The following is a 26,240-nucleotide window of genomic DNA, read 5'->3' on the forward strand; positions in this document are numbered from 1 at the left end:
TCTAAGTTTTGCATCTTAACCCTATTCTCCAGAAAGTTCAGCGCTTCTTTTACATCTGTATCATTTGCAAGTGTAATGAGGTTTCACAGCAGAAATATCTCCACTGTGCACCACTCCTGGGGAGGACACACAGGAACTGACCACTGAGGACAGTGTGTTTGTGATGTTGTGCCCTACAATAGCTGATGCCTGGAATTTCCCCTGGAAGGAACCCAAGAGCCACAACGCAGTGCGCAGGATGAGGGTGGTGAGAGTATCATGCAAACGTGCTCCCTGCCAAAAAAACATGCAGGGTCCCTTCTGTAGGACCTGTATCCTTGAAGCTTTCCACCTCCTCTCACCAGTAAACAAGAAGCAAAGCCTGCTGAATCCATACAAGACATCTCATACCAGATACTTTCTCCCCAGCATTCTAAGGCTATGCTACAATGGCAGGTAACCATAGACAGGTACAAGGTAAGCAAAAATTAAGCCATGGCTAAAGGCAAGGAGACAGAAGTAGACAAAGAGCTGTCTGCATTTCTATCAGACAACTGAGCTGGGAGGACCTGAAAGCATTTCACAGACAAGTTACCCCTTCAGCCTCTTCTCTTCTCCCACGTGAACGAGCACCATGCCCTGGGCTGTAGCAGCACCTGGTCACCATACATAGCTCATGGGTAATATGGCAAAAGGGCTCTTTGATCTCAGGCAGTGTTTCAGGGCAGCAAGTCGTAGGTGTCCTATGGGACAATGTTTGTTAAACCCACAGCACATAGTACTGGGCTATAAATTCCATCAATTGCCCACTGTTATATAAATTAGTTTTCTTAATAAGAGGAGCATGCTGTGACCAGATACAAACACATTTGACTAAGATCCATCCAGTCCCTCTCCTTACTCACACAGCTGCAAAGACTTTGACTTTATGCTGGGAAAAAAAACAACAAAACACTCAGAATTTGGGGTGTTCTTTTACACCCAGCTCCCATGCTTAACAGAGAAGCAGAAGACAAAATCCAGCCTAACTTTTGTGACTCAAAGCAGCAGGCACAGGGACAAAACCAAATGCCAGGGAAGTAAGGAAAACCAAGTTCACTGTCTTGTTGGGATTTCCAGCAGAAGAGTAGCTGGTCCTAACACCAGTAGGGAATCCAGAATCCAGCTTTGTCTTTATGAATAAGAAAGCTGAGAGAGCATGGTGTATGCCAACAAGATTGCCAAGAGATCATCATAATCATCAGCAGCACAAACCTTGCCGCTGCCTTGGGCAGTTTTGGCCTCAGAATGACCAACTGTTACATCTGAAGGCAGCCAGAGTCCAAATGAAGGTGGTCTATAACATGGGAAGGTGATGACGTAGTCTACAAAAGCACTGTGAGCAGACCGCTTAAAGCAATGTGTTTTATCTGCTTCTTAACACCAAAGCTTTAAAAAAAAAAAAAAGTATCACTGTAGGAGACTGCAGAAGAGAAATGAAGATTTTTGTTTGTTTGTTTCTAAGCACTGCAGAGCTTTGTAGTTTTCCTAACTCTGTACATCACACAAGTCCCCCGATCAGCAAGATTTACAGCATTCGGAAGTACTGGGTGGAGTGCTCCAGCAGAACTGGACCACTACTACAGAAGGATTTAAAATAAAAGTGATGTCAGGAAATGGGTGGGGGCAGGGAAGGGGAGTATAGCGAATGACATAGCCCACAATCAGGAAACTCACTTGGCAAGATTTGTGGAAAACCAGAGGTATACAGGAATAAAGCACCGTGAAGCAGCACCCCGGCTGCTCCCAACGCTAATCTGTTCCCGTTATTGAAGATCAAAGAAAAGAGGACAGTTGCCAGCTCTGAAGAATTGGGAGCAATGCCAGCTGACGACACGCTGTGATAGGCAGCCACTTGGGCCTGGGTGAGGCCTGCTATCATGTGATGTGTGCTTGATATGGAGGGAGCAGGGGAGGGAAACGCCAACTGCAAAAAGCACCTACTGTATGCTTACTTGAGAAAGGTAAGAGGGATGTAGCAGGAAGAAAGAAAAAGCATCCTGCATCCATAAATCAGATCCAGCAGATTGTTGTCAAGGAGGTTTTTACCTTTTCTGGGCAAAAACCAGGAGGCTTTCACAGCAGCAAGCACATTAGGCAATGCCACAATTAACCAGATGTGGCTGCAGCACTATGCTGCTTTCGGGGGAAATCTGTCAAGGCAGAATTGAAGTAGCAAAATGTTTTTACATCTGCAGACAGGCCAGCAGATCTCCAAAACCTCACCAGAAAAGGGGTGTCAGCAGTCACCCTGGTGGGCCTGATTAATGGAGCCAGGATGGATACAGCCAGGATGGATGCAAGAAAATGCTTGTGGATGTCTGTGCTGATTCAACTTGCTAAGGAGCATGGATTCCTTGTTCCTGCACTGAGGAGTTACCTAGTGATGATCTGCCTCAAATACAGGAGCTCCTAGGATGAGAGATCAAAGCAGCTCCAGAATGATGATGCTGACCTCTGTCCTCCACCCTGAGCTGGGAGATTTCTGTGTCCTGCTCCACACATCCATTCACATCTGGATGCACAGTTCTGTACAACAAACCACAAAAGTTAAACAGATACGTTGGAGGGATAGGATAAGGAAACGCCATCACCAGGAATTCAACAGAGTTAAGGATATGGCAAATGCACTACAGCAATGGGAATGTTGAAGGGCTTGAACTCAGGTCACCTGCATCCCACTGCCCCATCCTGCACAGCCTCTGCTCTCCTCTCTTCTATGGCAGCCTGGGAATTAGGGAATTCTTTTAAAAATGAATCTGCAGAGCACCTATGCTACTGGGTAGTTTAGGTCTTAATGAAAAAGGAATTCCCCTCCAAAGAAACCACCAAATACAAAACAATGCAGGCCAGCTTTGAAAGCCAGAAAATGCACTAACATAGCATATTCGTGACAAATTTGGAGCAGCAGAGAAAAGCTGAAGTACATAAAACATGGGAGAGAGTTAAAGGAAACACATCTGCAAAGAAGATAATTCAGAGGGATAAAGCCTCTCAAGTTACCAATAGCCTCGCAACAGTTTGTGGTTGTAAAACATCAGGTACCAAAACAATAAAAATTAGGTGTTTCATTTGAGAGCCTCAGCTTGGAAAGATATTTCTGTTGGCACTGCTTTTTCAATCCAAGAAGTGAGGGCCCAGTTAGCACTTAGCTGCACACCCTTGTTGATAAGGCTGAGAAGTCTCCCTTCTGAGCCAGCCGTCCTCGGCAGCCATCCAGCATGCTCACAGGACAGCCTGTTTCTGCACGCGCGGGGCAGACAGCGCTGTGTTTTGGCAACCTGATGTCGATTTAACACCATTTATCTGACTTTCCAAGAGACAGAAAATACTTGGATATGCTTCGTAAAAAATGCGGCTAATGTGGGGATTGCATTCTTTTTAAGACTACTTAATTAGGCCGTGAGTCACACATGATACAACTACTCACAGGGTAGTTTGGGGAAGAACCAGGCCTGAGACGCGACTGCCAGATACTGGGTTTGGTCCCTTGGCCTAGAGGGACCTGTTCTTCCCACTGATCAAAAGGAGTCAAAATTAGAGGAGCAGAATCAATCAGTCGTGGCTGTCTGAGTGGTGCTAAGAAAGCTACTGCTGGCACTACAGCGTAACACTCCCTGTGTACACTCTCTGCTGTGTGAAACCAGTAGAGTCACTACCTGAAACTAGAATCACCAGTTTGTTTTAATTCTGTACGTCTAGCTATTGGTAATTCTCTCTCTTTAGGTGTCTGTGCTCCTCCTTAATTATCCCAAGTCTCTGCCTCTGGGCAGTGACAACAGTCACACACCCGTATCTCCAGCAGCATGAAGGAAAACACCTATCCCCTCCACACACTGAGCCTGAACCCTTTTAAGAGGGTCTGCGTGTCATCCTGACTCCATTGCAGCCAGAGAGAGCTGGATTTCCAGAGCCTCAGCTTCATAACAACTGTTCAATTCACATCCCAAAACACCATCATCTCATTGGAGTAATAAGCAGATTTTAACAGCCAGCGGTTTCATGAGCAGTGCTTGCTTTAACACTATCAGAAGTACCAGACTTGCTTTTTGCTTTGCCTCACCATTTGATACATCTCCAAAACTGAAAGCAAAGCTTGTCTGGTTTTGCTTCATTCACTTTTAAAATCACACCTGGATACTCAACTTGGTGACATTTACGCTTACCTTCTATCTCAAGCTCATTTAAACCATTGCAAAGTTTACCCAGTTTGCTGTAGGAAACATGAAGGTAATGGAAATATTCTTGAAAAAGAAAATGAGGAGACAAACAGATCTTGACCAGTTTCTGGAACACAAAAGTGTTCTTGAGTACTCTTCTCTTATTTTCTTGGTACACACAATCATACAAAACCAACGCTTCAGGAACACTCACTTCAACTAGAAACAAATGTCACTACAAATACTTCTATGATCATGTCTACCTACACACAAAAGACAACATGATACTTGGAACTGCACCCAAAACATACTCCTACTAAAACCACCAGCATCGTCTGATGATAAATAAGGGGGAAAATTGACTCGTTATGCAAAATCTAATAAACTAAAAAAGCTCAAATGTAAACTTGCTGTCAGAATAGCAGCTCAAAGGGATCAGGCTGAAATTACATAGAACAGTAAAAAGTGAAATAACCAATATGTAAAGACTAATATCCTCTGCCCACCCACCTCCAGTCCTGCTACAAGCATAAAAATCACCATGGCAGGAAAAGAAAAAAATCCAAGCCCAAGTTCCTTGCACCCCTTCGGAATGAGGCCACTTCAGTTTAAGGTTGAATGATACTGTCAGAAGAGCACGAGGGTATTCTGACTGTGTTCATGTCTGTCCTGAATAAGGAACTTTGGAAACTGTTCACCACAGCTTGCCACTGCACCTCATAGATTCTCACCCTTCCTGACCCAGTGCCTCCTGTGCTATCCTGCTGTCAGACAGTTCTGTGTTCCACCCAGAACCAGGCTGTGTACCAGGAGAGAGGAACAGTTCCTGCATGCAAGCACACATTGTTTGCAAAGTGCGTTAGGATCTTTTGTGATTAACTCTTACAAGTAGGACCTGCTGAGTTACTTTTGTTAGTGTTATGAATGTGCTATATTATGAATGTAGTTCACATCATGGGTAGAAAAAAGCTGTCTGAAAAGCACAGGATGCAGATAAAGTTCTAAAGTTCAGATTTTCATTTTTATCAGTTGATGTTTTTAATTTCTCAGTCCACTGAGTTGTTTGTTTTTTCTTTTTCTGTCTGTTTGTTTTAAGAACAGTGCCTGTGACAGCGTGCAATGCAAAAAAACCAAAGGAATTAACAAAAGTCCCAAAACTCTGCACGGTTTCACTTTCCACTGATACTGCAGTGAGCAGTCCATCAGAAGCAGCCTACTAACAGCCATATATGACAGAGGGGACAGGAAGAGAAAGCAAAAGCAAGCCAAGCCATGAAAGTCCTTTTTTGCTGCAGCCACACGCAGACTCCTGAATCATCCCCGCACACACTGCATATTTAGAAGGAAGAAACAACTACATTATTGTATAAGGCTGATTTGAGTTAAACATGGGATAGCACAATTTTGGGCTGTATCTTGTTGTAGGTAGTAGAAAATCTCCAGACAAATTATTACAAGAGTCTTTAAAAGTTCTCACATCAGGAAATCACACACAAAAGAAAATGAACTCTCCTCATCTCCCCCTAGAACTGAAGCTGCAGCACTACCTGTTTATCTTCTGTATATCACAGGCACTACAGAACCTGAAAGCAAGCCCAAAGACCACTACTACAAGTCCAACATAAATTTTACCCTTAAATGCACACTAGTTTTTTACATTGACTTCATATGCGACGTGACAGAATCTCCACATCTCCCTTCTGCTTGTTGCCCTTTTATTTTTATTTTTTTTTCATCTGAATGTGGCTCTGGGCAGCCTGGTTTGGTGGTTGGTGACCCTGCACACAGCAGGGGGGTTAAAACGAGATGATCTTTGAGGTCCTTTTCAACCCAGACCACTCTGTGATTCTGTGAAATGTAACCAACCAGCCTGTCTTAAAAGGCAGCTAAGAAACTTATGCCTTACTCTAAGAAAGCAAAGCAAAGTGAATTTTGTTCCTTCCACCAATGGGAAGCCTACCCAATTGTGGAGCAGACAAGGGCAGAATAAATAAAGCATGGTTTGCATCAGCTTTCACAGACTCCTCACTTCCTTATGCTTTTACAGATGCTATGTCCCTCTTAAAATATATGGGGATATACTTCCCAGTTACTGTCACCATCAAGGAAGCCTGATAGTGTAAAGAAAGAAATCACTAATGACTCATTGCTGAAACACAGAGAGGAGTTAGAGAATGGACTGTGAAAGAAAAGTGCTCTCCATAACATCTGTCACTTACAGTAACTTTCTAAGCTAAAGCTAATAGAAAATGTTTTCAGATCCACATGTTGAGCCGCTTATCCCCCCAGGCTGTTTTGTTTAAAATAACATTCATTATTCAAAAAGAGTAAAAAGAAAACACCAACAAAAAGGTAAAAAACCAAAACCACCAGCCCTGCCACTTGTGAGTATTAGGGCCTAACCTAACGGGAGATAAGCAGAGCTCTGCCAGTCACATCCAGCTGTGCTGCCGCTATTGCAACCACTGTGCTGCTGGAAGCCTTGGTTGGCCAAGCCACACTGGTTCTTGGCACAGCACGCCTGTGGCTCCTGGCTCTGCTGCACAGCCCTGCCAGAGACCAGTGCTGCTGGAGGAAGCAAGCCCGGGCCACCAGATGTTACTAACACTTACTCCTGTCACCAGCAGAAAGGACAAGAAAAATCTTGAAGAGGCAGCAACTTGTTTTCTTCATCTGGAATTGGGAGATGGGGCTGGGGGAAGGGAGCGGGATGGCACCCCTCAGAACTGCTTGTTCAAAGCAGTCTTTGTTGCCGTGCCACTGCTCGAGTGTTACTGCTACCAAAAAGAAATAAATTCAGTGTAATTAAAGAAGGTTTTCAGCCACTTCAACACGCTAGAGTATTGCTGAGGAAACTAAGGTCATTTTTTAGCATTGAAACACACATGTCAGTTAAGAAATTTTTTTTGTTGTTCACTTTTAACCACACTGTTTTAATCAGGTATAATAATAATAAAGGTATTTGTAAGGGCAAAGCCAGGAGGACTCAGCAACTAGAAGTTCTACCATGCAACTGAACACAGGGCTTTGCATTTCTCACCAGATCTCCGCTGTACTTTGCACAGGACCATGAGAGCCCAATTCCATGAGTTTACCCCATTCCCTACTTCAGTTCTTTTCATTTCTCCCTCTCTGTTGAGTTTTCATGGCACTGCCAACAAAGATATCAGTAAATTTCCTATGCTTGATGATATCTTTGAAAGGGTGTGACAAGAAGAGCCTTTCCAGGCTGAGGAAAAAGCTACAGAGAACTTCAGAGCAAGTCCTCCGTTGAGTGAGACATGAGAAAGGGAGCAGATACAGAGGCACCACTCGCTCCATAAAGCACTGTGCCCACTGGGGAGAAGTAATAAAACCAAAGAAGGAGTAGGCTATGGTAGCTATCTATGCTGTGAAACAGATTGGAGTGCCGTGGCTCCCTTCCTTTTTGCTTGTTGATTTCCTTCAGCTGGGGGCCCACCTTGGTGCCGAAAGCTGTGAGAAACCAGCCAAGCTGAGAAACCAGACTTGGGGAGTGCACTTGATTTTTTTAAGTTTGGATGGAGCTGATCAGAGATGCTGGGTTGTTATTCTGCTCCTTCACTTGCAGGAGCATCTTAGAACAAACGAAGAAGTCCCCAGCAACTACTGGGGACTGTCCTCCACCTCATTAATCTTGGTAATGCTCATGTTGTAACAGACACAGAACAGGCCAAGGAATAGCTCTTACCTTCTAAAGCAGCACAGCTCCCAAGGTAAACAGTGGTTAAGAAACCTTTCCTCCATTCAGTCCTGCCCAGAGCTGTCTGAGCACTCTGCGCCCATCTAACACCGCTATCAAACATGGAAGAGACCATCCTTATGATGGTGCTGTACTGTTCAGTAAAGATGTAACCCTTTTAGAAGGATGTGATGGCAGGAGCACGCAGTGTTACCACATTCTGCAACCACACCAAAATTCAGACAGGATCTGAAGTGGCTTTTTGGCGGGTACCTGAGCCAAATGATTCAGTGAGAACTTCAGTTTCACTCCTTTGCTTCATAGAAGTACTGAAAATATCAATGAGCACGACGCAAAAATAATGAGAGTGCAAAAAGAAATATCCAGCATCAGTTCTTAAGAAGCCTGACCACATCACTTTGAATGGGCTGACCACAGGATTTTTCTGAATCCTTGAGGAAGGATAGTTCTTTTTAAGACTCATGATCGAATTGTACCAAAATTACACCTTGATAACAGATCAACTTATCTTCATAAATGAAAGCTTTCTTTTTTTCTTTAAGCTTTTTATCTTTAGCCAGCTAAGACTCCATATTATTGGATCTCTAGCCACATTAAAGCCAGATTTGAAACACTGCTCAACACAAAGTGAACCATGGCCTCCACAGACACCCAGGAAGCTTCATTGCATGCAGAACAGAGCAGAGGAGGGCTAACTACACAAAAGACCATTCTGTAGGTTCCCAGTAAGGGAAAACATGCTCCAGTGCCTCTCTGACTGTGGTTTAGGAGAAGGTTAGCACGAGCAGTTCTGGCTAACTCTTATGTTGGGCAACAAATGCAAGTCACCCACTGGGAGGTGGAGGCAAAATGCACAGGCCTTTCCCACCAGCTTATCTTCTTCTTTGAGCAGCAGCAGACTGGCTGGACAAGATGAGAGACAATACAGGAAGGAGAAGAAAAAAGCAAAAAACACAGAAACAGAAAAACACTACCATAATTTTCCTACTGCTCATCTCCTCCCCGTCTTGGGGCAACAGATCTCCAGTGAGGCTGCAGCTGAGAGATTAAATGCCTTTGCTAGCTGCCCATATAGTTTTTGTAGGGGGAAGTTCTGCTGGGGTTGTGACAAGCCTCACACAACACTGCTGAACGACCTGGCCTTGCCTGGCAAGAGCAATCCAGGAGCCCTGCCTTTCTCCTGCATGCTGTGGTTACATGTGATGTTTGCATGGGGCAATCCTCATGCTTTGCAAGCTCTCAGCCACCAGCTGGCTGAAGGCTGGCTGCTAATGTCCTCTATGACTGATGGGGGCTCTTCTCAGAAATGACAAATGGCCAGGCCCTGCCATATGCCAGCCCCGACATCAAGCAGCCACGCCAGACTTCAAGGACAGTCAGACTCACTGCACATCAGGCCCTTCCTGGTTTTGAAAGAGCTGCTATTCACCCTTTCCTTCCCCTCTGCAAGATCAGCAGTCCCACTTGGATCACTCTCCTGGTGAGACATGCAGCTCTGCTCCACACTTGCTTCGGCTCCCTGTGAGTTTGCTGAGAAGTAAGAGCCCACATAGACCCCTGTCTTCCTGCCTGCCTCTATAGAAGTTGAAAACCTTTGAGACTTGTTCACTGCTGTCACATTTGGTCAAAAGCTATTAATGGGACAAACACCAGACTGAAAAAACGGGCTTTTTTCTTTGCCTCCCTTGCTCTTGTCCCTCCTCACTTTGAGGCCTTCTGCTATTAACCCAGTCTGAATACACCCTGAAAGCAAGTATAAAGTTTGTGCACTAGCAAGTGTTAATACCAGCAGCTATTCACATGCCCTTCCAAGATTTCACAGAGTCTGTAAACTCCTCACGACAGGGCCTACATGGAACATGAACTCACTGCCATCTTCGCAGCGCTACGAGAAACAAAGCAGAAGCTGATACACTGTTCTTTATAGTTTTGAAATGTTTGCTTAGAAGTGTCATTAATTCAAGAATAACCCATCTAGTAGTTGTTCTGGTAGGGTTATCAACTTCATCACTGTAATATTCCAATTTTCTGTCACACAACACAGCCATTTTCATGTTTGTTTTGTCCTGTAACCAGAGCAAGCCATTCATTTTTAACTGTTGGTTTTGGCATAGGAATACTGTAAGTTCATAATGGAAACGTGTTTTCAGTGGTAGTGCTGAACAACAGAGAAGTCTCTTTCAACTGTCGGGCTACGAGGAGAACCATCTGTTATTAAATTTAAGTCACAGCCACTCTGCTTCAGAAATGCCATGGAAGCTTTACTAACTTTGCCATTGACACATTAGGAGCACTACAGGAAAACTGCTGCTTTCCTAGGGATGTTCTCTGAATCCAGCATCACAAAAGGGTGCCTTTATTCCAGCCTAATCTGACAACGAGAAATTAAAGCTGTTCAAGTAAATATTTCCTGGGCATTGTGGACAAGTTTTGGGGCCTCAACAGTTTATGTGCTTATATCCCAATAGTATAAATGGAATACACAGAACCAAGTAAAAAGCTTGGTGTCACACCTGGCTGTTCTTTGAACTATATGTACACCAAATAAAGCAACCATTGGGAATTAAAATCATGATGAAAGCGCTTTATTCAGCACAACAGAAAAGTCAAATTTCATCATCTGCTTGATTGACTGTTACACAGCACTTTAATCATTCTCCAACTTGCAATACAGTGCTAACATGAATGCTATCAAGCAGCCAGGATTTCAGAACCTGGAAATAACAACGGGGAGAACGGCTGCAGCTGGCAAGATAGGAATCCAAATATCCTTCAGTGTGAGCCTTAAAAACCACCTCTCCACTCTTGCAAAGTTATCAGGAATTGCTCTATTATTTCTGTCATTAACCAGCCATTCCTACCCCCACCTTTGCACAGATTCCTCTCAAGTGCAGCCAGAGATTATCAAACCCAGCGATAGCCTTTCAACAGCCCGGCCAGCTGAAAAATCTCTCAAGTTATACTGCTATCACCACTGCATGAGTTGACGTCAGGCCGTTGTTTACTGGAGATGGGCTGGTGCCAATTTCCACTGAGCTGAAGACAGCAGTGTCCGGCCTCTTTTGGCCGTACACAAGCAAGAACAAACTCCTTGTGTGCCTGCCTGCATGCGCACATGTGGGAGATCGAGTACGCGTGTCTATTTGTGTGCACAAGCAGATGTCAGAGAGGATACTTACTTTTATTTTCCACTCTGCTACCAGAAGTAAAAAAATAACAACAAAAAAAGGAACACTTGCCTCTGAGAAACAGCAAAGCAAAAAGAAAGTACTGTCTGCTTTGTTCCATTTTCAAACACAACTTTCATACATTACAAATAATAATCTCAATAGGTGTAAGGATGCATTTGGATTTGAATTACACTGACAATTCTGCTGGGAAAAAAAAAAAAAAAGGACAACATATTTGAATTTTAGGACCACAGAATTCAATTATTTGTATCTCAAGTGAAGCTTCCAGTATCCAGATCCACACACAGATCACCACCACGTGAGTACAAGAAGTCAGTACACTGAAGATTCTTGGTTTCACTTGGGCATTCTACCCCTTCATCACCAAAATATTTCCTCCTCTGCCTTCTTCCCACAAGTGCAGCACAAAAGCACCTTCATGTGTGCACCAACTCGTTCTCCTGACAATTATAACTCCACCACATCCCATCTCCTCACAAAACTCCTCTTTCTCAAGATCCTATTGAGCCAACCGTACGAAGAGGTTCTAGAGACCATTAAAACTGCTCTGTAAGCTAACCACAACCAATGATTGCTTTCCTTCTTGTTTAGGGAACTACTGAGTTTGAGATCCCCCTTCCCCCCAGCATGCACAAAATAAGCAAAACTGGGAAAAATTTGTTTGAACTGGTGAATTTAAACTCACTAACTTTTCTTCTCCTTGGGTCCAATGCTCTATATGTATATTTAAGCTCTTCAAGATACCTAGGGAAAAAAAAAAAAAAAAAAAAAAAAAAAAAAAAGCCAGGAACCAGCAAACACATCCCAGATCCCAATATAGCTAAAACATGGAAATAGTAAAAACACTGAATGTTTAACAAAGTGCTGATTCACATCAGCTACAGCATGCAAGTTAGTCAAGACCTTTCGGATGGCTTTTACAAGGCTTCTCATTGCTGCAGAAAGTGGTACAAAATTGATGCCTTATCAGACAATAAAATATATAATAACAGCTTCCTAATCTGCAACAATTCTTAAGGGTTGGTGATCATTTTCCATATGAATATTAGGGATCTTGTACTGTGAAATGATGCATTTCCTTCTTTCAGTCAATTATTTCTCCTCCACATAGGCACAAAGATACCAGACAGCGTACAACTACCAAAACTGAGAATTGGCATTTTGAAGTCTAGACATGATTTCCTCTTTTGGAAGTCTTCTCATCTCTGTACCTTCTTCACGTAACCACACTGTGGTAAAGAGTTCTCAAGGTGGCCTCATTTAGACCTCCAATCTAAAGACTACTATCCAAAATAGCTTTTATTTCTTTACAGCAGCAGCCGTATCCTCATCATTTGGTTGATGGCTGCATTGATTCAGCAGTGCTGCTTCTTAATGCTTTCACTTTGGTTCATGTTTTGGGGACAAGGGGAACACAGTACAGATCATACTCACAGTTGCTGATGAAAGTCTTGCACACCATCTTGTATAGCTTCCTTAAACCTCCTTGTATGCACTGAACATGGATTTTAAAGAACACATCTGTAAAACTGCATTGGCAGAGTATTTCTAAGCAGGCTCTTGACACTTTCCTCCACACCAAAGCTGTACTGCACAGAATCCAGCTTCACACAGACACACCAAAATGAGCTTTGCCATATGAGCTGACCTTAAGCCCAGCAAGAGAATCTGAGGGGGAATAGCCTTTGCTTGGGTAAGGCTGGCACCAATCCTTTCTGCATTCATGTGCTGGAAATCTCACTGCACCTAGCCTGAGCACCTAGTTAGAAATTCACTTTCTGTGTATTTGCTTGCCAGTGTGTTGCAGAGCTTTAAAGAGTTGCTGTAAACAAAGCAACTCCTAAGGAACACCATTTCTATGGTGATCTTGGTATTCTGTTTTCCAGCTACAGCTTTCTGAACTTGCGTGCATTCTGCGCTTTGCAATTTGTTCTGATGACAGGCTTTCAGAATGTATCACAACATATTTACATCCATTTTATTTATATACACACACACATTTATTATCTATGCATGATAATATTCCATGGCCTGGCCCACCTACATTTTATACTACACTGGTCTCTGTACATATTTTAAGTAATCTACATTCTGTCTACACAGTGTGACCTTTGTTTAGCTGTGCTCTTTAGCTCTTTTACTGCTTCTTCATTAGGGAATCGTTTTCACTCACTCTGCACTTACACACTGCTCTTTGGAAAGAAAAAACCTCTATTTCTCACCCTGAATGACTATTGGTTTTACCTGTTATAGAAGCCAGGAAGTTTTTGGTCAGGATAATTGTTTCAAGAGTGTACTCAGCACTGCTTTGAATAAGGGAGCTCAACAGTTGTGATCACACTTCCATCACATAAGAGAGATCCTAGCTGCCAGTGAGCAGCAGAGAACAAGCACTCCCCTCCCCTCCCCTCTGCAGGTGAATCCATCCCATACTACATTAAGTAAACTGTGCTTTCTCATGTTTCATTTGAAGCCAACCCCCATTTTTGGTTCAGCCACAAAATTAAAAACACCACAGTTAATCGCAATTCTAACTGCTTATATCACCACTGCCCAGTTTGTTAACTATTCAAAAACGAGAACCTCATGACTGAGTGTTACACTACTATCTAATGCCATATCAAATGGTCTCAGCTGATTTCCTGATCCTTCTAACAGAGGAATATCCTCTTCCTGAGCAGTATTCCTCACAAGACCATGCAGCATTCTGAAAGTATTCAGAGACTTTTCAGACATCTACATCTCTCCCATTGGATCCTCTGGTAAATCTCTGCTACCAAATCTGTCAGACTTAGAACCAACGGTGGATTTCTTCTTCAACTCCCCAGCTCAGCACTGCTCACTTGGTCCAGGAAGACATGCAGTACTGCAGCCAGCCTCTCTGCTGCCAGGCTGTGTTCCACACACTAAACAACCTGAGCAGCTTCATTTCCCTCCCCCTCCCGCTCTAAGATGTGTCTTACTCCCAACTCTAGGCACAGAACATCAGTCACTGAAATGCATGGGTGTTTCCTGCCTTGTCACCTGGTGCTATTCCTTCCTCTCTGTGCACTCACAAAACTGAAAAGAAACCTAAGAGCAAGCAAAAAACACTTCATTACAACATGTGGATGTTACAGCAGCTCAGAGCCAACTACTGCAGGAGTAATCATACGCTCGAGCCAATTTGGTTACAGGTTTTCAGCATATCTTTTTTTGTCTTATTCCAATGAAGCCAACTCACATTGTTTACTTTAAATATATATGTTCTTGTCAGAGGCAGGCAAACTTCAGTGCAAGAAAAGGAATCCAGCCCCTATTCCCCAGAATCTTGGAAGACATGGATTCCTGTGATCTCTGTGTCAGAGGGCCTACAGGCTGCCAAAGATACAATTTCCCTACTCAGGCTTCTTCACAAGTTCTTGAGACTCGGAGGTTTCTTTTCATTTCGTCTGACAGAACATACTTGACAATGGCTCCTGGCAATACCAGTAAGACAAAAGAAATCCCTTTGGAGAGTGAGCACACCAGCTGTATCCACTGATACACAGTCAGCATACAAAAGCATGGGGCCCTTACCATAGGTGAGAACAGTACCAAGTCTATACCACTGCCCCAAGCAGAGAAGAAAAAACTGGTTGTGGAAAGAACTAGAGAAGGGAATCCTTAAATCTCAGCCATGGACTTCTGATTTCAGCCAGCTCCAGTGAAGGACTGGAGTCTACTCTGATATCAAGAAAATCTCTTCTGAAAGCAGGAGGAAAAGCCTACTGCCATGCTGCACCCCCCAGACTGTACACAGCCTTGGTGATTTTTCAGTTAAAGAACGTTTTGGGTTTCTTGCTTGTTTGTTTTCTGACAGTCAGCAACATAAGCCAGAAAAAGATTCCCACTACCAACTTCTTTCCACAGGTATCAAAACATTGAAGTGACCCTGTGGACTTGTTGACTTGTCAGGGCTTCCAGAAACAGGGAAGGACACAAGAGGCTTCGCATTTGCAGCAGCTCTTGGTTAGGTCAAAAACGTGTGTCACAAGCTCACCATAGAGGAGTTACAAAAATCAATATAAATGCTGCACAGAGCATCCAGTCTCCTGCTACCACACCCCCTTCTGAAACAAATAGGGTGAGAAAACTCAATTCAACTCTCTCAGGAATCTCTCAGGTGTTTGGTTCTCTGTCAAGAAGGACAAGCTTTCTTGCCACTGGTATCTTCAGGGACAAGAGATTCAAGGTTATTGCAAGCATCAAGGCCTTAAGCCAGAAGGGAGCAGCTTGGTTTCCAGTGGGCCAGCCTACTTTGTGCTCTGTGGTCACCTCAGAAGGAGGCGCAGCAAGAGCACGGCTGTCATCAGTGTATTTGGCACTCACATGATGCTGGCCCCACACACAGCTTCTGCTGTCTATGCTTGTAAAGGTGCCAGGGCTGGATACAGTAAGATACCGCAGGGTGAGGGAAAAACCCCAGTGAATTTCAAGCCGCAGCTGCTACACCATGCGTATGGTGTAGAAAAGCCATAGCGAGTAGAGAAGCACGAAAGGAGCTGGCAAAGGCTTGAAAGCTTTTCCTTTCCTAAGCAGTGGAAGATAATTCTACTGTGGAGTCCCAGGTGTTCTGAACAACAGCAGTGGAGCCGGTCACTGTTTTGGTGGAAGAGAAGAAACTGAGCTTTCTGGGAAGAGACGGAGACGAGTCGAGCCAGTTCTAGATCATCATTTTCCCTACTGGCTCATTCTGCCCAAATCACAAGCTAGAAAAACTGGAAGGGTAAGCAGTCCAAAGTAATAGGGACATCAAGTGAACTGGTTTGTGTATTGGTTTAACTGGAACAAGAAACAGAATCCCAGCTTTGGACACTGACTTTGTAGACATTCCCCCCATTTGCATTCTATCCGAGAAAGCCATGTGCTGGCCTGAATTATTCTTGTTTTTCCTTCCAACACATCCCAGTCCTCCACAGCTTCATGCTTGCATGACACCCATGACCACAGCTTTTATTCACCAGCTGGCAATACTCATATCCTACCAGCTCATCCCTCCAACTCCATGTAATTAGGAAGAAGAAAAACAACAAATCAGAAACACCACAGAACAGGAAGCTGGTTTTTTTCCCCCCCTTCACTGCTCCTTCTGCGTTATTGCTTCTGCACCATACCCACAGAACGACATCTGCTTACTGAGCTGACACTTCTCATGTAGGGTAGAAAAAGTAGAGGGTGGGTTTTTTGTTGTTTTTTCTTTGTTGTTGTTGTTGTTTAACTAAACAATGAGTCCCACAACTGGTAGGAAATAATCAGTTTAAGGCTAATGATCAAAAAATCCTCATTTATATACTTATAGTAAATTTCTGCCATAGAACAGACTTCTCCAAATGCTCCACTGCATTTTATTCTTAAGAGTAAACAAAGGCTCCTGCAGATGAGATGTTTCCACAGGAACTGCTGCAGATGGGCAGATTGCAGTGTCCTGCTAACTAGCACTGAGACCACAGCAATAGGAAGTTTATACTTCCTAAAAGCAAAGCAGTGTCAGCGCTGTGCATTATTCCTCTTAAAACTCTTTACATATTGTAGGATGGAGCCATATTCTTGGGATGAGGAAACTCAAATGTAGTGGCTTTGCCACAAAACTCAGTGATGGGGATGGTCTTTCCCACACCTAATCCATATTATCTGCGAACATGGAAAGCAGCTTCTTCTCTGTTCACATCGACAATTCAAACCTTCTTGCACAGCTTGAAGTCAACACCTGTCAAATACAGCTCTGTTGTCTACTGCTGCCTTCTAAGGACAAGTGCCACTCCTTGTAAAGCTGTCCAATAATAAGACACTAATTTCCCTTCCAGGACTAGAAATCAAGTATCATTGCTTACTTGGTATCAGACGGTATTATATCCCACAGTTATGTTGGCTCATGCAAAAATCAAAGTCTCAGACACCCTCTGCACACAGAGATTTGCTCAGCATACTAAAAATTTCCACTCAAGATTTCTGGCTTTTCCAATTACATTTACAGACAAAAAAAAGTCTTCTTTTCTTTTAATGACATTGCTATTTATTGCAATGCTATGATGAGTGTCCTTATCTCATTTCAGTGCCCCGTGATAACTCATTCATTGAACTTCACTTTTTGATGTACAAGAAATGGCAACATGCATTAATAGCTCCATTTAAACTGACCCTATAGTTGAAACAAATTCCATGAGTGGTACTGCATCATGGGCAAAACTCCTCAAAAGCTTCAGATATAACATTCTTTGATATGCACAGAGCTTAATATCTTCAAACACAAATTACTCCAGCTGACGCATCTCTCATTATCATCAAGCCCAAGTTTTTCTAAATGAGGAGAGGATGGTAATCAGAGATTACCAGGGCATATATAGTGAGAGATCAGACTCTTAATTACCATAAACAAGCCCCCAAAGGCTCAGTTTGCAATGTACTCTATAGACAAGTGCATTAGGAACACAGCAAAGCACCTTCAGAGCTCAAGCATCAACACCTGGCGCATCTGCTGCTGAAAGGTAACAAAGCGTTACCCAGATCTTCCAGGCCACAACTGCAACATAAGTTCCAAACTTTAAAGGAAGGAGGAAAACAAACAAACACAACAAAAAAAGGGGGAAAAAACCAAAACACAACACCAATGCAATAATTAAAAAGTAGTTTCCAACACGATCATAGCATGCTGACATCACAAGAGAGGAGGAGCCAGATTACACACCCTAAACTGCATGCACGTCCCTGTATCTTTTATTTCCTTCCAGCTGGCTCCTGGCCTTCCAGCACAGAGCTAAGGAGGAATTTAGGCCATGAGATTCTGCTTTTCAGTCTCTCAAGCAAGTGGCAGCACACATAGCTGACTCAGGCTGGAAGACACTGAGCACACTACAGAAGAAAAATGTAATTGCTCAGTATACTGAGCAAGGACACATGCAAAGCCAGTTCTTTTGCCTTGGGAATCCCCAGATTTTAAGCCCAGAATCAGATCTGCATACATTCAGCATGCTGCAACTGGACACACAATGCAGGTGAAGTGTGCAATGAGAGCAGCCTTTACCTTCTGACTCTGCTCTGCATGATCTGGAAGACAGTTTTTAAAGAAACACAATGTAGTTTACCCTCTTATCACTATCGCTGCACTGTTTTTCCAACTCAAAGCTGCTGCAATGTTTCCAAGAGCACTGGGAGCGTTATTGCCTTTCTTAGCTCTTCTGTATCAAAATAAAATCCTAAGCAGATAGTATCTCAGACACTGGTAAGAAAGACAGAGTTAATGTATCCAAATCTTTTTCACACACAAGCACACACCCTGAAACAAGCCAGAAATACTAACTGCGTTTTATCACACTCCAGTATAAACAGCACTCACTAAGCTAAAGAAAGGAACAAAGTAACTCTGCCTGAAGGGTCTTCAGTAGGATATAATGTATCGGCTAAAGATAAGAGCAGATGCTTGGGACACAGTAAGAGAAAAGCCCTCCAAAGATACCAAGTACAAAACAGCAGCAGTGTGCAGAAGTGCTTCCTTCTGGAAGGCCGGGCTTTCCAGGACACCCCAGCTCCACAGTGTTCTGCCTAAAGCCCTTTGGAAGGAAGCAGACAGATCAAGTCCCTCTTTAGCAGTACAGAACTTCACAGTCCCAGCTGACTGCCACAGCGGCTCTGAAGGAAGTGAGCACAACCATCCTCAGCTCAGAGCAGGAACTCTGTAACAGACAGCCTGCAACCCTACCAGCCATCTCCCTTCTCTCTCAAAACCAAAATACGTCAGGGAATAAACCAGTACTCCACTGACCTCAGTGTGTCACTGTCCAGAGTCAGCTAAGAGACAACAGGGCTGCACCTCACATCCATCCATCCATCCATCACAAAGAAGCAGAAAGGAGTTATTAAGAAGAGAAGGTAGGCAATATAATCTCAACATCACAGAACACTTGAAATTAATTGAGCCAGGGCCTTGGTCTTCTTGCAGATCAAGTGGAGGGTAGAATATACACAATGCAGCCAGCTTACATGAGCAAATTCCACAATATTTTTAAAACCAGTCACTCCATACTTCTAAATTTTACCTTGTATGCCCTGTGCAGAACAAGGTTAGAAACAAAACAAGCTCTCCTGCCACACCTGATGCTTTATTTACTGTCTGTGCTAGGACACCTTGCTGCTCATCTTCCCACACCAGAAGACACTCCACAAGTACCCTACTGTTCTCATCCACTTCATGTTGCACTCTACTAAGGAAAAACAGTCCACTGCATTCAGTCCCACTTCCCATTCTTGAGCCACTAAGGAGGCACCACAGGCAAAAGCAAATCGCATGCAACTGCTCCGTTACACATCCTGGGGACTGGCTCCCCACGGCAGTGCCTGAAGAACAAGCACACTGCAAAGCATTATGTTTCCAGTGGCAAGATGGATGGGAAGGATGCCAGCCACTAGCTGCAACTCTTTTGTCATGCCAATTGCTGGCTGCTACTAGGTTTTGCATTAGATACCTCCTTAGAAAAGAGCTCTGCATCCTATCCTTCCAGATGGAGGAGGAAGGATTCACAATCACATAAGCAATGCCAGAATAACTGAAAAGAAAACATTTTCTTTTTGTTTTCAGTTTTGTGTAACAGACATTTTCAGGGGCATTAACAGCAGCAAAAGCTGAATGTAGGATAACAACACTTCCTGCAATACATGCACAATAGCCCCCAAAAGTCTTCTTGCTGGCCTTGTCTAGTCTCCTCTTGTACACTCACCTCATGTGCCTCAACCCACTGCTTTCTCATTTTCATAGCATTTCTTCATGCAGATGATGACCAAAGGACTCTACTTACACAGCCATCATACCATGCAGGAGAAAGTGTCCACGAGATGGATCAAATGTCAGGAGTTCTGAACTGACCAGGGGTTGACTTGCAATGCAGAAGCAAAGCAAAGGATCTCTTTTCTTTCTAGACATACCAGGAAGCAAAACACACCGATTTACTAGGCCTAGCTGGCTGATAAAGGCAAACTGGACTGAAAGTTTAGCAGTTAGAACACTCAGTTGCATGGTGCCCACCTCTTTCATGGAGCCCTTTGCATGTATCCATCTCACTCCATCTGCACGTATTTGCCACTCACTCATATTCCTCTCAAGGGTCCTTTCAATCTTGTTCTGCATCTCAGCAATCTGAGAATTCCCACCTATGTACCTTCTGGCCTGCCTTTGACTTGTGAAGCACTGGAAATATGGATTATCCATCTGCATCTGAGAAGTGCCTGGAATATCCTGAGTCCAGCTCAAAGTAAACAGTAAGGCAAAAGCATGCAACATGTATTTAGCCAAGCACATAGCAGTCATCTCTGATGGCATACCTGAGGATGGTACTAACTTCTTACAGATAGCAGAAGAGAAATCTATGCTTTAGGGTACGTTCACTGAACAGAAATATATATCAGATTTGGCCTCCCTGCCTCCAATTCCCTGCTTCCCCAATCATAGTATCTATTTCTGAAATCCATACCCCCCTTTTTATTATAAATTATTCTAATCAGTTCTGTGGCATGGCAGAAATCCAGCATAACCATCAAAAATACACATACACATGCAGGGTATACACAGACTTCTTCATCTCACAGGAACCTTTGATGACAGATCTGGCAGCTCTTCTTAACAGCACTCCAGCCGTGGTGACCCCTTCCTAAAGATACATTCACCTATACTACTTTATCTCCATAAACAAAAGACTTTACCCTAATACATCATTAAAGCAAAGAAAAAGCATTCAAACAGGATTTTCTCCTCTGGTTGAAGAAATTCAACTTGACAATGGCCAAAGGGGCTAGAGAGAATATTTCCAGTGCAACACTGACCTTTCCCCACTCCCTGAATGGAAAGATGTAAAATAGAAAGGGTAGTTGTTCCAGGCCCCTTAAGATTGGAGTATAGGTGAGGAAGAAGGGATGAACAGGGAAAGAAAACAGAACAAATCCAAAAAAGGCAGAAAAGGGTTTTTAACTTTTCTTGGGTAAGTAGCACAGGCTACTTCTATAGATCCTGAAAGAAGACCTGCACGCTTAGCTCATTCATACTGCAACAGCTCTAGGAAGAAACCAGCTCTGTGGCTCTCCCATAAAACAGATGGGGAGGTCTGAATCCTGAACAAAGGAAAGAAAGAAAAAAAAGAAAAAAGCAACAAGCAATTTAAACTCAGAACACTATCCCCTTGTTAAATTACATGTTAAAAGCTCATCTGCAAGTCCGCCTTGGCCAATGAGTGGCATAACTCAGGAAGATACAGTAATACACACTAGCATGCAATTAGTCACTGTTGTTAAGCACTTTAGTTTGGATTTCTTGGATTATAAGATTTCAAACCCTGTTGTTTTATAGGAGCAATATGATAGCTGCCCAAGCAACACAATCAAATCATGCTACCAGGACATTTGGGCAATGTATTATCACAGCAAAGGAAATGAATTACCACAGTTCTTATTCTGAACAAGGGAAGATTATGTCATTTTGAATGCGGGAGGAAGAAGAAGTAGAATATACCCAAGAGATATTTTTTCTTCTTTTGAACTTTCCAAGGTAGAAAAGCCACAGAAATTTGCAAGTCTGAAAAGACAAACTGCCTTTCCCTAAAATCTGCTCTGAAATATCTGAAAATAGATAAAAACAAATCAAAATATTCAAAAACCAAAGGCAGCTGGGGAGCCTTCTAGTTTTGTCAGAATGCTGGAAGGATGCTTCACTACTGAGCACTTTCCTATTGCGGTTCTAGCTGTGACCTCTCATTTTGGCTCTTGATATCAGACAACTACCATCACCAGCCTTAGAGACTGAGCTCTGGACCACAAACTTCACTAACAAGTACGTTCCCTCCTATAGGAAGAAGAGCTTTCCAAACTCCCTAAGTCAGCAGGTTCAGCAGAGGACCAGCATGTTCCTTTAAAAAGGTTTAATAGTTGAAAGATTCTCTTAAAAAGGCTTCACCTTTTACTTCTACATCACAGGAAACCTACCTCGCTTTACAGCTTAGTTCTTGTGTTGCATCACAAGCCAAACGTTACCTTTTTTTTTTTTTTTTTTTTTTTTTTTTAAGTTCACTAATCTTGTTTGTTTGTTCTTATAGGGTACTTGACTACCTTCAACATATACATTTTGTGTGTGATACTCAGGGGGCCACGATTCTGACCTCAACTTCTTTGGCAAGGGCCAGATATTTCAGCATGAGGTAAGGGAAAACCCACCAATGCCTAATAACATCCCTGGCACACAGTCTAGGAGGTATATATAGTGAATATACCTCCTAGATATAATGTATTAGGAATGAAAAAGGACTAAAACAGAGAAGACAGACAAATAAATATAAACAGAATTACAAGAAAAAAATAGCAAGCTTTGTAAAGGCAAAAAACCCCTGCTTTGGTAACAGTACAGGACATGTGTCTGAAGGTGATGAAGCCTGGGTATTATTCCTGGATCTCTCCCTGACTCCTGGATAACTGCAGCAAGTCATGCCACACCTCCAATAGGCTCCACCTTCATGTTTTCCTTTTGGAATAAGAGTCAGTAGTGGCCAACCTTTTTCTTGCCCAGTGTAGAGCACACCAGCATCCCACACCTCAACACGCACCTTAATGCTGCATGACAGCGGTGCAACCGCTCTCCACAGCAAAACATGAAGTGCATGCCATGAAAGACAGGAGCTGCATGCCAGTCCCCCACATTTCACATTCACACTAAAAGCTTTTTAAAGAAGGAATCACTGCTGTTTATTACTAATCTGCATGGAGCAGCGTTATTCAGTTACTTGTGTGATTCTATAAGCAAACAGCAGTTGCCCTTGCAGCAAATATATGTATCTAGAAAGCTAGGTTTTAAAGAGGAAGAATCCAAGATCTCAGCACCCTTGTTCTCAGAACTAATGCTTTAACCACATTACTAACAGTTCTCATAAAGACAGCACAACAACTGCAATTTCTTCTCTATCTTGAAGCCACTCTGTTGGAGCCACTGTTACTACTGTAGTTTTATGGTTACAAAAAGCAGTGCCTTTAGTGTTTCTTGGAACCCCTATTTCACATAGCAGGAGCCAACAAAGCTCTGATCAGGTTTAGACGAGATCTCTTTTTCCCTGTTTTATTTGTTTCTGTGTTCTTCAGCCGTCCTTAACTGGATACCCATGGAAATGCCAAAGATAGGAAATGCTGTAGAATATAACTCAGGCAAATATTTTTCCTGCTCATAGTCACTAGAAAGAATAACACCATTTCTGAACCACAGCTGAGCATGAGGAGCACCACACCAGCTCTATTTTACTAGAGATGTGCAGGAACAACTAAGCCCAGGGAGACATGCTATAAACTTAATTTTGCCAGTTGGTCTGTAAAAAGGTTTGGATGTGGAAAGAGATAAGGGGAAGGCTGTCTATTCTATCTGTGTGGCTGGACTCACCAGTTTGCATTTGCTGGAACCACACCCCCATCAGAATTCCCTCTGAAATGTCAATACGATGCATAATACTAATTTTTCAAGCCGCTGACCTTTAGTGTCACCTGAATCATACATCTGTCATTTTGAAGGGTATCTGTTCATACACAAATGTGCTTTGTACACCTCACCATGCCTGAGCTCCATACATACACCACTGACAAGTCACAAGAAGGATTCTCACTGCATGAACCTTCTGAGATCTATGAAGCCTGTGGTTATCAATGCTCATGCTATCCACTGCTAAACCAGCCAGGTTCCCCAGGCTCCCTCAGAGCCCTCAGTGTATCAAAAAACCCCCACCATAAAGCTCTTGAATTAGTGCTGTTGCTCCCAATTAAGATGCTTTATGCAGATCATCAGAGCTACATGCATCGTACATGTTACACAGTGCTCAACATGAGAGTGTCGATTTGTCATTTCTGTCTTTCTCTCTCTCAGTGCTCAGTGTGATGAATGATCTGGTTGCTTGCCTTCCCAGTATAAAAACAGGAGAAGCTTTGAGACAAAGAAATAAAAGCCAATGCACATTACAGATCTTACAGTGATTAATATCAGTCCTTCTGACTCACATCTCTGACAACAGCTAAGGTTGCTATTTCTCTTTTATTTCTGCTGTGGGTTACAATGCTTTTCACCAGAACCCTCCAAACCGTCGAGTTAATTTAATTTAAAGCAGAAACAGGAATGTAAGGAACGTGTAGCATTTGAGCTACAACAAACACTGTCACACTAGCATGTCATAATAAGTCACCTTCACTCTCTCTTCTGCTGACAAACAGACATGCTTGAAGGTTTTTGCAGGCCAGGATGTTAGTGTGATTTCTAGAAGATCGTCTGATGAAACAAAATGTAAAGGAGATGTTTAAAGTAAATATATATGTGCAACTTATGTCCTGACCCACAAAACCTGTCCTTGCAAGCCAACTACCTTTCGGCAAGCCTACACGAGAAGCAGACAAACAAACAGCATCTTTCCCTCCTAGCATGGAATCTGCAATAAGAAAGAGAAACCAGCATTTTTTTGATTTCCATAATACCATCTCTACAGCTTAAACTCACTCAGCTGCTAATGCTAATTCACTGATGCTAGGGAGCCTTCCTATATAATTATACACCCTTGACTTCGCTGAGCCGCAGGGCTCTGTTTCTAACTTTCCAGAGGACCACTGCACCAAAAGGAGAAATAGAAAAAAAACACCAAACCCTTTCATTACCCAAAGCAAGCTGCAAACCCAATTTTGCTATTTAAATGGGAAATGAGAGAGACTTAATTTTTAAGACAGGGAATAATCTGCCAGCCTGCACACACTTTCAGATTTGATATCGTGATGACGAGTTCTCATTTAAACTCTTCTCCCCACCCCTCATGCTTTCTTTTTGTTCCTTCCTGAGAGTAGACAACAATATCACATATAAATATTGCAACAATTGGGATTTCTAGGGAGACATCTTGCTCAGAAGGGTTTCAATGGGGTGATTCAGAATCAGACAAAGACTCTTGTGAGTGCCACTATAATTAACATCCGAAAGTGCATTTTAAAGTGTTACCTCTGCTATAGGGAATATTTTATACATAAATATTAGTCACCTTTTTTTAAAACAGGTTTTTATTTAATAAAAAATTCAAGCATTCTTTAAATACAAAAACATGGTGGATGATACCCAAGTCTAAAATCCAACATGTCCTAAGCAATTAATGAAGAAAGCTCTGTTGCTTTTGTATATTTCTTGAAGCAATTCAGCAGCCCATAGCCAAGCAGACAGCTCCAGTATACTTCAGTGAGAGTTTTGCTCAATTAGGAGCAGCAGAATTTGGCCCAATTAATCCAGTACTATTGGGAATGAACACATCGGAGGTCTGCGGGGTGAACACCCCCCCCCCCAGATGGCTGCAAGGAGTCCCCATTCCTACAACCCCTGTTCAGCCCACCTTGATGTTTCAGATCCAAGTTTATTTCCCACCTCTATCAGGATTTAACATGCTTTACTTAAATGAGCTTAGTTTTGCAGTGGGTTTGTGTGTATTAATTTGGAACGGATCGATCTACTTCCTCTCAGAAGGGTGAAAACGTGTGGATTTTTGTTGAACAGACAAACAAGTTGACAGTATCAATACAGAGTTGGAGAGCCTCTAAAAACAATCTAGTTTGCATAATTAATGTTAATGACAATAACATCTCAATCAGTGACACAATAGCTCAGCAATGAACGCTGTCATACAAGGAACTGAGAACATGAAATAAACACGAAAGAACTGTGCCTCGCTCTGAGAGTATAAACTGTTCTTTCAAGAGATTCATAAACAAGAACGTAAAGGCAGAAGACAGTTCTGCTTTGTCTGACATTTTTTCCCTCTACAGACTGTGTGGAGCTTTCTTCTGAGATTGCACCAAGACAGTGGATGCAAGACACTCCAGATAAACATTATCTCCCCGTAACATCACATCCAAGCCACTACCACCACCGCCTTGAAGGGAAACAACCAAGGTTCTGGTTCTGCTGGCAGTGATTTCAAACACTCAGATGAGGTGGTGTGAATTTTGGGGGGCTCTTTTGAAGAGGGGAGGAAAGAAAAGCAAGAACAAAATCATGCAGCCTGAAGACCTGGTGTAGGTACGGATTCCCTCAGGCACAGTGGAATTTCAGGACGAGATAACAACTTTTGCAACAACATTTTTTTCCCTTTTTTGCTT

The 26,240-nt window shown here is 42.9% G+C and overlaps 1 protein-coding gene across 4 annotated transcripts in view; it reads right to left on the reverse strand.

Moving 5' to 3' along the window:
* SERTAD2 (SERTA domain containing 2) overlaps positions 1 to 26,240 on the reverse strand; it is a 72,348-nt gene that overhangs the window by 44,505 nt on the left and 1,603 nt on the right. Inside the window, exon 1 of one of the 4 annotated variants that reach the window (XM_085542386.1) lies at positions 12,525 to 12,911. The exons of the other annotated variants lie outside the window; for them this stretch is intronic. The gene's annotated coding sequence lies outside the window, so the exon portion shown is untranslated. Of the gene's footprint in view, positions 1 to 12,524; positions 12,912 to 26,240 lie in introns of those variants that run through there. 4 annotated transcript variants of the gene reach the window in all.

This window comes from Coturnix japonica, chromosome 3, assembly GCF_054131305.1.
Source record: "Coturnix japonica strain WE chromosome 3, WE-NBRP24, whole genome shotgun sequence".
Lineage (NCBI taxonomy): Eukaryota > Metazoa > Chordata > Aves > Galliformes > Phasianidae > Coturnix > Coturnix japonica.